This window comes from Triticum aestivum, chromosome 4B, assembly GCF_018294505.1.
Source record: "Triticum aestivum cultivar Chinese Spring chromosome 4B, IWGSC CS RefSeq v2.1, whole genome shotgun sequence".
NCBI lineage: Eukaryota > Viridiplantae > Streptophyta > Magnoliopsida > Poales > Poaceae > Triticum > Triticum aestivum.
The window spans coordinates 210731350-210743422 of NC_057804.1; positions in this window are offsets into that span (position 1 = coordinate 210731350).

Below are 12073 nucleotides of genomic sequence, written 5' to 3' on the forward strand. Positions count from 1 at the left end.
TCTGGACCAACTTGATGGTTTGTACAGCAACCATATTTTTGATTGCTCTTTAACCCTTGATTATTTCTCCTACTTGTAGTCCTCCATGTTAAACCCTTAAGTCCAAGAGCATGCACCTTTTGGATCATTTTTGGTTCATGAAATAATGCTATTTATTTCCTGTCCAGAAATGTAGTTTTGCAAAACTTGCACTAACAAGTTGCTGCATTTGACCAACTAACCCCACCACCCTCTTGTACATCTGAAGAGACCCCAACCTGGAAGTTTTGGCTACCCCAAGAGATGCCTAGGTGCATGTGGCATTCTATCGAGCACCCTGTAGGCATGACCAGTTTTGACATGAGTTTTGGCATTGCACTGTGAGCTTGCACCTCTGATCAAACTAGCATGTCCACTAGACTCCCAGTTGCTCCTAACCTCGATCTGGTAAACCCCAACCTCACCTGCGACCTGAAGCACGCCGCGGCATTGTGTCGAGCATCTCCCGTGCGTGCACTGGACGCGCCCAGAGCGCGCGTATTGCACGATGTCACGCCCGAGCCGACACGCTGCCCCCTGGCTTTGGCCCACAGGGCAGCCTCCTCGCCACACACTCCCCGCCTTGCAGCATCACGCCAAGCCACCCTGGCACGCTACAGCACCGCCGCCAGGGCATTTTTGGCGGCACACCGGCGTCCGCAGCGCGCCTCTGCCATGGTCGGCGCCGCCAAAGCCACCTCCGCTCGCCAGCTCGCCCTTGGAGCAGTGCCCACTCGTCCGCTAGCTCCTGCCGTCATCCCCAGCCACGCTGCGTTGCCCTGCAAGCTATAGAAAGACGGTTCGCCGGAGAGCTTATCCGGCCGCCGCGAAACCGACCTCGACGAGCTATAAAAGGAGGCCCCCGAGCTTCCCCGAGCACACAGGCAACCTTAGAATGCTCCCCTAGTTCTCCTATGGCAGCCAATCGACCCCGGGAGGTCTTCTTCCCCACCTCCGGCAACTACGGCTGCCACCACTGCCCTGGCCAATTCGGCACCACCAGGGCCTCCCCCTCTCCGTTCTCTCCACCAAGAGCTTCCTCATCCTCCCGTGAACCTTTCCCTCTACTTGATTTCGATCGGGGCTCACTGCGGGAGAATTTTCACTCCGCCCCCGAAGCCTCCTCCGCCGCGAAGCTCACCGCCGGCAGCTCCCTCCATCCCCACCAGCCTGGCAACCACCGGGAGGACCGCACTGGAGTGGTGCATCCATCCCCGCCCTCGGGGCCCCGCGAAGAGCTGCCAGTCGCCAGCGACGATCGCCTGAGCTCCGCCTCCGCTCGGGACAGGGGAAGGAGGGGAAAAGAGAGACTAGTCAAACCTGACTAGTGGGACTCTCTGGACCCACTGTCAGCGACCCCGTGCCTGTCCACGTGGGATTAAGTGAAGGCGTAATCCCCGCAGTACGTTTTCCCCGCTCCGAAAGCGTATTCCCCTCCGAAACGTTTTCTTTTCTGTTTTATTTAAATAACAGATTTTGACCAGAACTTTGACTGGCTATAACTTTTTAAATACAACTCCAAATGAAATGATTCTTTTTCCTACCTCTCTCAAATTTCACCTAGTTTATTTTAAGATTTATTTGAAAAAATTTCAAAACAACTTTTGGTGCTGTTTTTATTTTGTGTGTTAATTCTTTTATATTGCTAAAATAGGATTTTTGAAGAGAGGAGAAATGTTTCAAGTTTTGGAGTGCACCCTGCCTTTCCACACATTGAAGGCAAGCATTCTGAACCCCGGCATAATGTTTTTGTGTGTTCGATGACACGTTCATAACATCACCTCACTTTGGAGAAACTTGTTATTTCATGTGGTATGATCATATGCATGGGTGCATGTTATTGATTTCCATGCTGTTGGAAATGGACACACTTGTCATGATAATCACCCTCATGTGCCTTGCATGCATACCGGCAGGAACCCGGGAAAACCTCTGCCTTGGGTAGGCATGAGTTTGTCGCCGGTCTCCGTCGGGATGGTTATGTCTGGTATGGCATGGCAAGGTGATATGAGCGGTGACTCTGTTGGATGAAATATATTCGTTATACTAATCATGCAGGGAATACTTAAACCTCCTGAGTCGACCGTAGATCGAGTCTTGTGCCAGTAACCCCCATACTTGTTTCGTACTACCACTCGTCTCTATAGCAAGTAGAGTACGGTTCAGTAAGTTGTCAACCTCTTTCTAGCACACACCGTACAGAGAGGCCATGGTGGAAGATACCGATTGTAGCTGGTAGCAGGCCACCTGGTCCGGGGGCATGGGTGCTTCCGGTTGGGACCGAGAGGGGAGGCCACCCCTTAGAGCGCGTGATATAAATTTGATCCCATGCTACGTGAGTTTGTAGCCTCCCCACTTAGAGTTTGCTTAACAGGTGTCGTGGGTGATTCCAGACACGTGTGAGATAAGCTGGTGTGTGCAAGTTAGGTGTGTTTTCAACAAGAAGACCGTAGACGGAATTAGTCCCGATGGACTAAAGAAATCCGTTACTCGTGGGTAAAGAGTACACCCTCTGCAGAGATTAAACCTATTCGAATAGCCGTGTCCATGGTTAAGGATTACAGTCTGGGATGGATCAAGTGTCGGTCTTAGTGTCAGTCTTCGGAGGTGAAACTGTTAACCAGGAATGGAATTACTACTTGTGACTTGTGATAACTATGATTATTATTATTGTTGACTAACCCGTGATATTATTGTTATTATCGAGTATCTCTGGGATGGTTCTACCTCCGGGATATTCACTATGATTGTTTATTTTAAAGCCCTTTATGTGGTGTCGCTCAGACGCCCGACTGTGGCATTTCTTTTAAAGCCCTTTATGTGGTGTCGCTCAGACGCCCGACTGTGGCATTTCTTTTAAAGCCCTTTATGTGGTGTCGCTCAGACGCCCGACTGTGGCATTTCTTTTAAATCCCTTTATGTGGTGTCGCTCAGATGCCCGACTGTGGCATTTCTTTTAAAGCCCTTTATGTGGTGTCGCTTAGACGCCCGACTGTGGCATTTCTTTTAAAGCCCTTTATGTGGTGTCGCTCAGACGCCCGACTGTGGCATTTCTTTTAAAGCCCTTTATGTGGTGTCGCTCAGACGTCCGACTGTGGCATTTCTTTTAAAGCCCTTTATGTGGTGTCGCTCAGACGCCCGACTGTGGCATTTCTTTTAAAGCCCTTTATGTGGTGTCGCTAAGACGCCCGACTGTGGCATTGCTTGTTATTTGTTTCATAAATTTTAATACTACCATGTTATTGCATTTTTGTAAATAACTTGCTTGCACGCATCAGAGTTTCATTTATCTTTTGTGACTGACGTCATGAGCATAAAATATTTTTAGCACATCATTGTTATATTATACCTGTGTTCATAATGTTTGCGAGTACATTCAAAGTACTCACTGGCTTGTCCCTGGCTATTGTCTTGGCCAGATTTTCTTGCACGAAGAGGAGCGACGCGATGACAGCCCCGGCACCTAAGTAATGGAGATAGCAGCCTCGCGAAGATAGGAGTTAACCTAGTCAGCTGTTCCCGTGGGAAATGGAGTCCCATAGACACTGATGTTTCACAACCCGCTTCCGCCATCAACCACTAGAAACCATTTTTTGTACACACAGGCCAGAATGGTCTTGTACTACATATTTTGTTTTCTGCTTGGAATTTTTGTATCAAGTTGGAGCCTCATCAGCTAACAGTAATCCTGGGGCTGATGAGCACAACGGTCTTTTCTGGAAATTTATTACCCGGAAAACCGGTCGTGACACAATGGCTATGTCAGATGAACTCGGTGGCGCCGGATAGATTAAATCGGTGGGGCCGAGTTTGACTTTTATGTTTAGGACATATGTGGAAATGAGAAAGTGGTTGGGGTTTTTGGAGCATATCACTAAGCATTTTGAGCAAGTAAGCCATTAAGCAACACCTCATCCCCTTTTAATAGTATTGGCTTTCCTATGGACTCAATGTGATCTTGGATCACTAAAATGAAGATGAAGAGTCTTGAGCTTGTTGCCAATATGTGTCCTTAGCGTTTTGAGGGGTCCACATCTCTAGTCCATGGCATGCCAATCATTGAACTTTCTGAAATGATCATCTTGAAAGAGCATTAGTTCAATGAGCTGTATGTTGTTAAGAATTACCAAAATCACCAAGGGATTAGTTGCACTTTGAAGCTCCAATCTGCTTCTGCCGCTTTTGCTTGTTGGCAATGGCATCTGTGCGGTGTGGGCATGTGCGGTAATTATGATTGGTCACCACGTTGCAGAATCTGCATGCCCTTATCCCAAGAGGTTTGCTGTCCGGGCCGAATTCCACGCGTCTGATGGGGCGTGGTGGCTTTTTGGCTTCTGCTTTTGCTACTTTCGTTGCCTGCGTCTTAGTCTTCCTCCCCTTTGTTCATGAGAATATGGATGGTTTAATTACCCTTTGCTGCTGGTGGTGGTAGGATCTCCGGTTGTCATGTCGTTCGCCTACAACACCATCAAGCTCATGATCTTGCACATGAGCATGTTGCTGCTCTTGAGTGTACACATGGGTAAGCTCTAATTGCTGTTGCTCCTCCTCTTCATTGTCGTATGGGTCAATATCTCCCATATGGTTCATCTCGGATAAGATTGTAGCAATATCCTGCTCAATTTTTCTGCTTCGTTGTCCACGACACCTCTGTTTTTAGAAGAATGCATGGTGTCGAGTTCTTCTTCAAGTCTTTCCATGATGACCCGTGACCTCGCAATTTGGTATTGGCTTCTCTAGCTTTTTTGTGCACTCTCAAGTTCAGCTGCAGCAGTGCACTTTCAATGCCATATCGGGATGCCTTGTTTGACGCTACTGTCCTCAAGTCATTTTTGTTGAAGGTTGGCTGGATGTTCGGGCGTTTGGTGTATCTCCTGAGGATGTAGTTCTCTAGAACGCTGGTAGCCTTAATTGTTTGCATCATGCACATGACATGGACGCAGAAAATACCTATTTTTTTGGAAGAGGTGCATGTTTTTTGTCATTTCATTTGAACAAAAACTTTGCAAAAATAAGTACTACAGTGTGTAACATTTTTTAGTCCTCACCTGTGTTATCCCACAGCTTGCACTCGCAGTCGTATATTTCCCACGGGGTCCGCAACCACCTGGAATGCGTGATGAGACCACGCAAACATTTTTTGCGGTTTGTTTTAGCGCACAAGGTACTTTGTGGGATCTTCCGTCTCCATCACCATGAAGAGGGTGCTCAGCTTTAGACTTTTTCTGATCTCAGTGTACACAGCTCATGAGTAATGCTTTGCCATCTGAGTGTCGAACCCATAGAGGGTCAGCATGTTCTGTTTTTTCTGCGCAAGCAAGAGAGTTGAAGAAATTATTAGTTTTCTTGCAGCAAAAACTTGTCTAACTAAGAAAGAATTACTTTAGTAAGCACATTATTTGTCTTACGACATGTGATAGAGCTATATCCGGTTACCCATTGTCTCCTGGTTTTCTGCTTGCCTCCTGGTTTTGACCAGGTGTTTACGTGGCTGAAAAACCGGTGCAGGTTTGGTCTCTCACTTACGAAGTTATTCGTCAGCACATAGTTCATGCTCTCACTCCGTTGTGTGGATGTCATTCTGGCATAGAAAATTTCTTTGAAGTAAGCTGATAGCCATCTCTCGCGCTCGTTACACATTGCCACCATCGTGGCATCATCATGGAGGTTGTATGTATCCATGAGTTCTTTCCAGGCAGTCTCAAACTCAGTTGGCATGAGGGGCCAGTTAAGGATTGTTGTGGATTCATCCTTAAAGGTTTAGTGGAGGTTGTACAGGTACGCAAGGTGTTCCCTGTACTTCTTCATAATGTGCCAGTGGCATAGTTTGTGTACGGTGTTCCTGAAAACATCTGGGATTGCCAAAGACATTGCTAGGCACTGGTCTGGTAATGAGAAAATAGACGTGGAGTGGTCAGCAGATGCTTGTGCATATATACAAATAAAACTAACACAACGATTTTACTATGTTATTTTCCTTTTTTTGGGGGGTGTGGGTTTAGGGTTAGGGGGTTTTGCAGTTGTACCTGTGAGGATGCATGTAGGAGCCTTCCCTCTCATGAATCTTAAAAATGTTTTGAAAAGCCATCTGAATGAATCTACATCGTCATCTCTTATCAGGGCGAAAGCAAAGATTGTAGTCTGTAAGTGGTTGTTAGTACCCACAAACACTCCAAGTGGCATATGGTATTTGTTGGTCTTATACGTGGTGTCAAACGTCACACAGTTACCAAATTCTTGATATGCCCCTCGGCAGCTCGCGTTTGCCCAGAATATGTTCTTCACTCTGTCGGACTCATCAAGTTGTATGTTGTAGAAGAATTCCCTGTTTAGTGCTTTCATCTCCTAAAGAAGTTGACAGTCTTCAGGACATCGTCCACATCATCCATCCTTGAATTCTTTGCTTTGTTGCATATTAAAAGTGAATAGTCATTGCAAAAATGCATGTTGAACTGGCATTAGGTCATTAATTGCGTAATATGTTTGTACTGACAGATGAAAAAAGACAGAGGGGTTTTCTGGGAGGAGAACAAGTTTGTACTTACATGTTAGTCAGGTATTTGGCATTCATTTCGAGGAAGTAGCTACCGGGGTCATCGCCGCCCAGTATGCTCATGATTTGCACGTGTTCAATGCTTTGAATTGCAGGTACTTGACGTACTCCAAGATTGTCTTGTCAAAGTTTTTGTGGGAGTGCAAGAAGACAAGCATTTGGGGGGTGAGCTGTAGCCTATGGTTGTGTTCCCAGCATATCTCTTTTATGACAAGTGTTCCATCCTTTTGCTTCTTCAGCCTCATTTTAGCCCCGCAGTTAGTCTTGCATGTGGTCTTGTTCCACTGTCTATTTGCTTCTCACACCTTCGATTCATAGACTCCATAGCACGTGCAATAAAGGTAGATTCTATTGTCAACCTTGGAGCCTTCCCTGACAGCAAAACCCGCGTGCTTTGCATAGACATTGTAGAAGTTCTTTGCTTTTTGAAAGTTTCAAAGCGCATCTCTAGCTTTGGCAGAACGTAAGCTCCAACGTTAGGTGGTTGCACACAACAATGAGCAAAAAGAAACACAGTGATGAAAATGTTAGATGGGGTGATCACAATACTCGGGGTGGATTGTGCTTGTATGTTTTTTCCTGAATGGATACTTACATGAGTATAGCTCTATGCTGCATACGGTGTTTTCTGTTCACCCTCGTGTATGGGCACGGGCGGTGTCACCCTCGACACATGCAATGCATCTCTTGGAGGTGGCAATGTTAATGAAGCTCTTCATCTCTCATTGTACGATCGTCTTGCCTCGGATTTGTTGTGAGGTTGCTCCTGTCTATATGGCTCATATCTTCTACTCTGCACCCTTCTAGTGGTGAACATTCCTGTCTCTTTGGCCTGGTCTTCCCGTCGCAACCGCTTTTGCATCATGGATTATTGATGTTGATGGAGCAACTGGTGTAAGCCTGGGTGTCCTTGCCTTTCTGCATGCGCTAGGGAAGGAAAATATTTGTTTCTGGGGACATTGCAGACCTTGTTACACCCCAGCAGTGGCAAAGCTTGTATTCCCATCAATTGGTGTTTGTTGCAGAGAAGAACTAGATCGGGCTTATGATGATTCTGGTGTAGCTTGAAATCTGCCTGTATTGTTGAAGTATCTAGGTGTTACCGAACCATGCGGTGCCTCATATCTGCCTGGCTCATCCAACCCTCCCTGCGTGTGCCGCCTTGCTTGTTTCTGCAATGACATTCAACAGTTTTGGGATTAATCTTTTCTGCATTTTCTCATGTACATGATATGGTTAACATGTCATGTACTAAAGGTAATGTACAAGTTGAACTTGCCCCTTTTTGTATCTGATGTAGTTTCAGTCGAACTGATGTATGGACATGTTAAGAACTGATGTACTGATGTAAAGTTTTTAGCACCGATGCATCTGCTATGTACAATTTTCTCTCTCTAGAATTAATGCATGAACATTTGGTACACTGCTTGTAAACTGAACATTGAACTTTCAAACAGTGTGGATATATATAAAACTGAATGAATGTCTTCTCTTATTTTCATCTAGAACTTATGCATCTACATTAAAAGTACTCCTAGTTTCTGTATCATTGAACTTACTATGTAACAATTGTATATTTTTTCAGCAACAGTCTTTTTACCCGTTCGAACTGACGCAACTACATGACATATACTCTTAGAAATAACAACATACAACTTTCAGTGGTAGATGAAGCTTAGTACTAGCTACATGGGACTGATGCATAAGTTTATGTTTTTTGACTTGAACTGAAGCTAGCATATTAGAGGTACTGATAGTAACCTTGACATCCAAATTTTGCATCAAGTGGCAGGGGTTTAATGAACTGATGCAAGCAGTTGCAATGTACTATCAGCTTCTGCATCATAGGAAGATGTGTCACTGATGCAGCACACATGTAGTACTGATGAACCTAATAGCGTAACATGTAGGTAGAGCATAGTGTGTGCAATTTTTAAATCGAATCTTTTTGCATAGAAGCACTAATGAACTGACACAAACGTGGTATTTTTCTTCAGGCAAACCGAGATATAAAAACAAATTATGAGCTGATTGTTTGTGCTTGAGTAGGAATCAGGCAGATGCAAGTTTGAGGAAAATTAGTGTGGGAGGCAGACATCACCTGCAGTGGCATCTTCTTGCATCTGACTACTTCTTCTTCCTCTCGTTGGCGGCGTATTGGTATAATCTTGGAAGGCAGAGCCATTATTGCAGGCAAGGAGCTTGGGGAGACGACGGTGCTCCTTCTTGTGGTGGAGCTCCGTCGATGAGGTCCGGCAAGGGGTGCAGGCGGGAGGCGTGTATCATGGCCCAGGCGAAGCTCGCTCGCTCGAGGGAGGGAGGCAAGAGGCGTGGATCACGGCCCCGATGAAGCTTTCTACGGCAAGGGAGGGAGGCGGGAGGTGTGGATCACGACCCCGGCGAAGCTTGCTCTGGCGAGGAAGGGAGGCCAGAGGCATGGATCACGGCCCCGGCGAAGCTCGCTCCGGCAAGGGAGGGAGGCAGGAGGCGTGGATCACGTCCCCGGCGAAGCTCGCTCTAGCGAGGGGTGGAGGCAGGAGGCGCAGTGGTGGATCCGTTGACGGCCAGTCACGGTGCCGCGGGCTCCCTTGCTCCAGCTACTGCCCTCGCTCGCTCGCCCGCGACGGCTGCCTCAGGCGGTAGGAAGCGGGTTAGGTTGGGTCGGGGTCGGGGTCGCGGTAGTTTCTACGGTGTAGGCGTGTCACGCCCTTATAGGGCCGGGGGGGGGGGTAACAGAATAGTCCAGCCCTATATATATATATATATATATGCTTGCCGCTCATAACCAAGCGAGTGAGTGTGTCCAAAAACAACCATTGCATGCATGTATCCCAAACATATTTATGGAGGTGCATGATGCATGCATATGTGTTGAATACCTAATGCACAACATTGATGTGGCGCATGCGTTTAAAAACGCACAGGTCCCCACACAGAGCAAGAGGTTCATGACATGTCGTGTGCTCGCCCCACCCCCCCCCCTTCGATCCAGCGGGATGGATTCATGTGTATTACACATGCACTATTATATATGTAATCTCACATCATGACCTATATCGCGAGACAAACAAAAAATTAATACTCTCCTAAGTCAAAACATCTAACCTCTCTTGTTGTCGGTGAATGTGATGGACTAAGCGGGCAGATAGATGGAATCATCGCCGATAACCACGTGGGTGAATGACACAGGGCAACCACCATCACTTGAATGTGTGCCAAAACACACACACACACACACACACACACACACACACACACACACACACACACACACACACACACACACACACACATATATATATATATATATATATACGGGGTGATGTTTTGAATACCTAATGCACAACCTTTGATGTGGCATTTGCCTCAAAAACCGCAAAGTCCACCCAGAGTGAGGTTCATGTGTGACGCCTAGTATATGTTGGTCCCATACCCACTTTGACATGTACTATATATATACTCATACCCTAACACAGCCCCAAAAGAATTAATCATCCTTGTTCGTAAAATGTGCCTCTCTCTCGTTGGGTCAAAGTGATGGAGGACGACCTCATAGGCTCACAGATGGAAGCGCTGCACACGATCGAGTTCCTATACGACAACCACCGCCTGCATGGTATTGTGTGATGTTTGAATACCAATGCACAACTTTGATGTGGCACCTGCCTCGGGAACCAGGAAGTCCCCACATGGAGCGAGATTATGACGCACACACACACACAGATATATATATATATATATATATATATAGAGAGAGAGAGAGAGAGCAAGAGAGAGAGAGTATACATGTTGCTCCCTCTTTGACATGTACTACATACTCCAACCGCGCATATACGTAACACAAACAAAAATGAACCATCCTTGTTGGTCAAATTAACCTCTCTTCTCGTTGTACGTTCAATTGATCGACGAAGACCTCGCGGGCCCACAGAGAGTCACACATGAGCAAGTGTCATAGGATAACCAATGCGTGCATGTTGTCGTGTGTTGTGCGGTGTTTGAATACCCAATGCACAACTTTGACGCAGCACATGCTTCGCAAACCGGAAACGCGCTCACTTCGAGCGTATGGGAGGGAGGGACTCATGTGTACGCACGTACCCGAACTTTGATATGGAATCCCACCACATAACACACATGCCAAAGATGAATCCACCTTCGGTCTGATGCCTTTCGTTGTCGGTGGAAACTGAAAACCTCTGCAGGCTAACGAATGTGCATGTCACTGCTAACCGCATTAGGGAGTATGTCCGAGAGGACCACCAATGCGTGCATGTGTCCTTAACATGTATGTATGAAAGGATTGTGTACTGCTTTAAATAACCAATTTAGGACTTTAGTGTGGCATATATACATGAATCACAAAATGATCAATAATTCCAGGAGGCTGGCGACTAGTAGTGCACTAATGGACCCCCCCCCCCACACACACAGACACACATCCTGCACCACCACCTCCACTCCGAGGACACATGTCAAACTTTTTTTGCAGTGAGCATATGACCAAAGGAGTGTCATGTTAAAGTTAGAAAAAAACAAAGATCATTCGACCCGTTTTATACATTGATTGATTTCCTAGGGATTTAATGTTTAAAAATCAAATTTGAGCTACATGTGCACCAAAATGGATTGTAAAATCATATCTGTGTCCCTAGGTGCATGTTTTCCCGTGAAAGAAATGTCAAAACATTGAGAATGTTGATTTTTAAAATTTAGTAAGTCCGAAACTTAGTTGAAATTCATGAAACTTATCGTGGTGTCATATATGGACACCAGTAGACTGTTATATTGTATTTTTTCGTGAAATTTGAGACAAGTTTTGATATAATCTACTTCCAAACGAGAGATTGTTAATAACTGGCAACCAATATCTCATACAGAATATTTATTTGGGCTGTGTGCTTTAGACCGTGCCATGCTTTTGTTAAGCAGTAAAGCGGCAGAATGAATCGTCAAAAACTTGAAAAAATATACGTGCTGCCACGCGCCCCATGTGGCGTGCGAGCAGGCGTGAGTTGATGGGGCGCATGCGAGAAGTCCACCGTGCAGGCAGCCCAGGAGGCATGCGTGCAGCTGCGTGAATTGACGGGAGGCATTTTCGCTGTGCAGTATCACCGGGAGGTGTGCGAGTAGCTGTGTGAAATGATGGTATATGAATGCCAGAAGTCCGCTGTGCAGGCTCACCGGGAGGCGAGACAGCCGTTGACCGCTGCCCGTGTTGCTCCCATTGGTCCGTATTAATGGCGCACCCAAGCCGCTAGCCATAATAGGCATCTGCACCCCCGGTCCACAGTGGTCACCAATGTCTGGACTCTGGAGTGTATGAGGATGCTGCCGAAGCGCACCATCGGAGGGAGTGGCGACGCCGGGGCTAGTGAAGCACCCGCGCAACGCGTGAAGCTGGGCATAGAGGTTGCCGTCACTGCCGACGAGGTCTCGCATGGGTAGCAACAAGACTTTGACTTCATCTGCGCCGTCGTGCCCCCCCCCCACAAAACTAGA